Source organism: Alligator mississippiensis, chromosome 12 (assembly GCF_030867095.1).
Source record: "Alligator mississippiensis isolate rAllMis1 chromosome 12, rAllMis1, whole genome shotgun sequence".
NCBI lineage: Eukaryota > Metazoa > Chordata > Crocodylia > Alligatoridae > Alligator > Alligator mississippiensis.
Window position 1 is genome coordinate 61,647,632 of NC_081835.1, and position 6,000 is coordinate 61,653,631.

At 45.0% G+C, this 6,000-nt stretch overlaps 1 protein-coding gene across 3 annotated transcripts in view; it reads right to left on the reverse strand.

The window, feature by feature from the left end:
• The window catches only part of BRD3 (bromodomain containing 3), a 55,476-nt gene extending 52,298 nt beyond the window's left edge, over positions 1–3,178 (reverse strand). For 2 of the 3 annotated variants that reach the window (XM_059715663.1, XM_059715661.1), the window contains exons 1-2: positions 3,071–3,178; positions 2,646–2,715 (exon numbers count right to left, since the gene is read on the reverse strand). The gene's annotated coding sequence lies outside the window, so the exon portion shown is untranslated. Of the gene's footprint in view, positions 1–2,645; positions 2,718–3,070 lie in introns of those variants that run through there. The other variant, XM_059715662.1, reaches the window with a different exon arrangement.
• Positions 3,179–6,000: the final 2,822 nt, after the last annotated feature.

A 6,000-nucleotide genomic window follows, 5' to 3' on the forward strand; every position in this document is an offset into this window, starting at 1 on the left:
GAACTGCTTCTTCCCAGAGTGTCAGTCTCATGTACTTGTCATATTTGCCATAAGGAAATAAGCTCAGCTGGAAACCTCCATAGAGAGAAGAGAACAAACGGGACAGGTAGATACAAAAATCACATGGTCAATGATAACCACAAAGCTCTAAGGGGCCGTGATCCCAGGAGCTGTTCTGTGCAGATAGGCCCAAGCACATGCATGAAATCATTGACTTCAGTAGGGCTATACAGAGAGCTTTTGCCCTGGATCAAAGCATTGCCTGTTGCTTAAGTCACTTAAGCAAGTCAAACCTCACTTCAAAGCGGTAGAAGATCATAAGCATCTCATTGTGAATTTACTGATCATGCAGTCCTAGCATAGAGTTAACCATCATGAGTCTTGCTACTGGTCTGTTTAGCGTGAGATATGCTTCCTCCAATAGTGATCTTAATCTGCTTTTAAGCAGAGAAGGGTCTTGCAGCTAAAGGGCTGGGAAGGTGTGAAGAAGAACTGGCTTCTAATCTTTGCTTTGCTACAGCCTTCCTGTATTACCTTAGCAAATCAATTCATCTCTGTACCTCAGTTCCCCACCTGCACTGGGGAGATAAAATTTGTGGCCTGAGAATTGGGTAGATGGAGCATTAAAGGTGACAGCTACTGCTTGTACATGCCCTGATGCTGTGTTTGCCATCAGCTTCTGGAAAAGCAGGAAGTACTGAGTTCAGGTAAACACCACCTGTATTCTCCACCCTGCCTGGCTCAAAAGATGCCCCATCCATCCCTCCAGACAATAAGGGGCCCCAAAGGAACGCAGCAGGTGGGCACTATTGAGAAACAACCAGGCTATCTTCACAAGGAGGAAAAGCTGCCAGTCCCCCCCCCCCCCCCCCAAGTGCCTGACCCCTCTACACAAGTGTTGCCATAAGACTCCTTTTACAGGGATACCATGAAGTTTTAGGATACCTTGAACAGCAGCTTGGTGTTACAGAAGCTGGATTAATCCAACAAGCAAAAGTGATCCTAACACAGCTGGTGCCTGACAAGGCAGCACAGGCTGTAAGTCAGGACAAAATTCATCAAAATGATTATTATCTGCTAGATGTGCAACTCTGCACAGAAAGCCATCCTAAGGCCCTGGTGACTATCATCTTTCATCCTAAAACACACAAGTCACTCACTCGCCTACCTCCACCTGTCAACTTGTGTCTTGATGAACATAGTTGCAGCCTTGCAGAAAAGTGTTTTCCAGGTATAGCTTAAGACCTGGCCTTCACAAGAAAGCTGTGTATGCTCAGAATAAATATTGGCCTTCAAGTCTACCTGCTCCGAGAAGTCTTGACTGCTATTTCTTCCTGTCGCATGCAAGAAGGCAAAGGGAGGAGAAACCCCCACAACATTCAACAGCTTTTTTTATTATTATTATTTTCATTCACAAAACTGAGAAGAACTCCAACCATTCTGGTTTCAACAAAAGCATTCTGATTAGCCTCTGTGGTTCCTTTTAGTCTCACCTTTCCTTACCCAATTAAGCCCTCCTTAATTACACACCTGCGGTGTATTTATTCTTCCACACGACACTATAGCTTTTAACCCCTTGCATCCTTCCAGACAGTTTGCTTATGCACTGCCCTTGGAAAAGGTATTCTACCTGTGCAAAGGACAGTGTGTTGGGCGGTATAGGACTGGTCAGCACTCAGAGTTCGTACTAAATCAATTTACAATCTGTAAAGAGAAACAAAAAACCATACCTGGTTTTAGATCAGCACAAAACAAAGTGTATACAGCTACACTCAGACCACTGCAATAATATGATAGGAACAGAGGGCCTGTAGGACTGGATCAGGACTACAGTCTGTATGGCCTGGCATCTTGTCTTATGCAGTGTTGGATGCTTCAGAGGAAGATACAGGCATCCCTGCAGTAGGCAGATGGGGCACAAAGGTCTGATCCTAACCCCTGATGTCTAGACGATAGGAATCCAGGAGCCAAGTCTAGTCATGCCCTTGTGACTAACCTGCCAAGGAAGCTTCAGTAAGCCTCTCATCAAGCTCTCCCATCCACAAAACCTCAACCTTCAAGACCTGTGAACTCTGTGGAGCTTTGTGCACCAAGGACCCAGGGCAGACCCTATTACCTTGGCTCCCATGCATTGCACAAGATGTTATTGTATGCAGTAATTGGGGAACGTATTCAGCTGAAGTCAAGTACAGGGAAAAAAGTGACCAACAATGAAGCTGAGAAATGCTGCATAGGGAGTGAGTCAGGTAATGAGGAGGAACTCAATAGGCAGAAATTGTATTCAAGGGATAAATGCTTGGTGTCGCAACACTGAGTAGCATTACCTACATAAGTATGATCGCTCAGGTCGGTAAGGGTTACTTGCCTGGAGAGGACTGACTAGATCAGCAGCAAAGGTTGAAAACAGGTAATTATAGTGTACGTTTCTATAGTGCGTGTCATCTGAGGATTTCAAAGCACTATAATAATCAGCTTGAGAGTTTTCTGAGGCACATGAATAGGAATGTCTCCATTTTACAGCTAGTAAAGTTGAGGCAAAGAGAAGTTAAGGTGACGCAGAGAATCAGGGGCATAGCCAGGAGGAGGACCCAGATGTTCTGACTCACATCCCCCAAGCTGAAACCATTCAACCATGCTACCCTTACCTTTCTGTAGTAGTCACTGTGATGAAGGGCAGGAAGAAATGGAGCTCCCTGAACAAGCTTCTAACAGGCTCTGTTAAATGAGAGAACAGGAAGGAATCAGAGTTACTGAAGCCCCTAAGAGAGCATTACAAACTAACCTCCTAATCGTTAATCTGGACCCACACAGAGCATCAAGGTCGCAGGGCAGTATGGGGAACATAGTGGAAGCAGGTGGAGAGGGATAAAAGTCAGATTCTCTCTCTCTTAGAGCCTTGATCAGAGTTGAAGCTTTCAGCTGCCCCTGTGATCCCAACAATACAGGAGGAAAATTATTCAGTGCTGGCAGGGGCAGAGAAGAAAAGAATAGTTTCTTCTTGCTTAACTTTTCAGGCTTTGCAAAAGGCCCCTTGCCAAAGGTTTCCCTGTTTGTTGCTTCTTCCACATACCTTTCGTGGCTGCAGCAGGGGAGCTAGCTGTGCCGGACACAGGTATATGCACAAGGGAATATTTTACAGGCGTGCAACAGCCATTGCTTGCCCTGGAAGACTCCATTTGGGAAGCAGGAATGTGGACAGAAGGTGCAGCCAGGGGGAAGGAGTCAAAGGATTCTTTCTCCCTTGCTAAATATCTCCTCTAAGCTCCCCCTGGTGCTCTGCTCTACCTATTGCATTCACTCACTTCTGCTTCATTCAAGGGCGTTAGATGCAATCCAGTTTTGCGAGCGCTGCTGAGCCTCAGGTTCTGTTCTGTAAGGTGCTGATGGGTCTAACCCAGCCAAGCCCTCCACTTTAATTCAATGAGATTCCTTATCCAGTTCAAGATGACAACACAAATGACCAAAGCAGCAAAAGGGAGCTAGTGTTTACTCCTGCTAACCAACGTGTGCAGGATCCGGCCCTCCAGATGCCTGTAATAACTGGGAGCCAAGACAGCCATCAGCTCCCTACTGCTCCGTCTGTCCCCTGCCTCCTCCCAAGGTGGTTTGGCTGGTTTTTATTAATGAATCCTAATCACTTTCTAATGCGTGGATGCTTAGTTCATAAGGCTCCTGGTTTGAGGTTCTGCACCTCTAGCCCATTTTTCTTTTGACTGCAAGACTATACTTGTGTTGGAGTGACATTTCCCCTGCTCTATTTTATTTCTTGTACAGCTGAGAAAATAGGAGACACTGTGGGAAACTAAAGCCTCAATTGTGTAATGAGCTCCTCTTTTGGGGAGAGATGTTTTTATTGCAGTTGCAAACCAGGACCCATTAGGGAAATCAGAGTTGTTGGTGGGATTAGACCTGAGAAACTGCTGGATTTTAATCGTGTGCCGGGACCCCAAGTCTCTTCTGAAAACATGCATCGTTCCATCAAGAGTCTAGCCTGTCGGTCTGGAGACCATAGTCCTAAAAAGGGTTTATATGGGAACCCTGTATGCAGAACCAGGGGCAAAAATCGACCAAATCCTGCTTCCTTACTAGTGGTCATGTGTGCTCCTTTCCAATGAGTGAAGGTTGGGAGCAAGGTAAGCAGGCATCAGCTATTAATTTATACTGAGGAGGTCTAGAAAAGTTGCAATGTTTGTTTGCTTTCAATCCCAGAGCGTGTGTGAATACCATGCATGTGTGGTTTAGGAAAACCACAGCCACACTGTCAGCAATAACAGAGAATATACAATCTGCCGTGGATCAAATGCTCTGAAAAAAGCACGGCAAGTACAGTAGGTCTAACATGCTACGTTTCATCACTAATTCCTTTTCCCTCCATTTCTGAGGATTATGCACATTTCTGATTGCTAATTTGGCCTGTTACATGTTCTTCTCTTTTTTGCACTACCACAGAATCAAACTAATAAAGGCCTTCATTCTTCCAGGGGTGTAGGTTGTAGCCGTGTTGGTCTAAGGACATAGGCAGACAAGGTTCCTTGGGTATTTTCCAACTATTTGGGTTGGTCTAATAAAAGATATCAGATTCACCCAAGGAACCTTGTCTGCCTTCATTCTTCCAGCGCCTATACGAGCATATGATTTCACAGCATTTTGATGCATTTCCTTATTGCTCACTATTGTAAACGTAAGTTCCCACACAAGTGTTAGTTTGCAGAATGGGGACCACAAGTGAGCCAAGATCCACTGAAGTCAGTGGAAGTCCTTCCAGTCAGTTTAATGTGATTTGGATCAGACTTGCAGGACTCCATACCAAAATCCCCATTCACATCAGTGACATCAGGACGAAGACCTGAGGCCCCAGTTCGGTATGGTACTTATTTATTTTAAATACCTTTAATATTTAATAATTGTAGGATTGCACTTATTTATGGCCATAGGTGTCTTAATTCATTATGCAGTGAGATCCCCTCAGCACTTGAATACAACCGCATCCAGCCACCTACAGAAGCGCATCCTTCCCACTGCTGCTATAGGAGACAGTGCCAGCAAAAAAAACCCCTCTCTAACTATAGTCCTTTGCAGCATGCAAGGAGGCCAAAAAGTGCAGACTATCAAGGAGTGGCACCAATGCCAGGGTTAGGAAATCTCCATAATCCTCCCCTGCCAGTCACCTCCCCTTTGATGATAATGGGGATCCAGCTTTAATATCCTTCCTGGCTCCAACTGGGTAGTACGGCTGGGGAAAAGAGAGTGCTCCAGATCTGTGACTCATTTATATCACCCAGACACCCATGCACAGTTATGGCAGATCCTGGGGCAGTGGGATGTCCCTGCTTTGTAATACAGCTGCTGTTTTCTGCATCAGCTCCAGTCTCCAAATGCATAGGCATAACTTCAGGGCCTGAAGAGTCCTACCAAAAAAACAGTGCTCAAAGTCAGGCAAGAGCCTCACATGAATGAATTGGGCCTATAATAGTGAAAGAATAGGAACAAAATATTTAAAAAAGGCCGATAGCATCTCCAGGGGTTGAATGCCATTAAAATACTTGCTCCTTGTTAAGTACTTTGAGATCTTCAGGTCCTGGAGAAATGGTAAGAAATGTGATCATCCAAGATCATTGGAAGTAACTGAAGAAAGCCCTGAAACGAGGCAATGAGTGAGAGGGGTGAATACCTGCAGAGGGTATTCTCCAGCAACAACGCAACAAACTACACTGTTCATGCCAAGGACAAATTGAACCAAGATATATATAGTTTGAACATGATGAATTTTGGTCAAGAAAGAGAGAAAGAAAGACCAGCACTGCTACAGTAAGCCCTTAGGCAAAGCCTGCCTGGGTTATAAAAAAAAGGAGAACTTAACTGGGTCTGTCCCTGGAGAACGAGCAGCTTTTCTAACTGTTTCCGATCTTCAACAGCTTCCCCTCTGCATTAGGATTACAGGGTTTAATTCTTCAAATTCCTGCTCAGGGTTTAATTCTTCAAATTTCCTCAGCAGGCAAG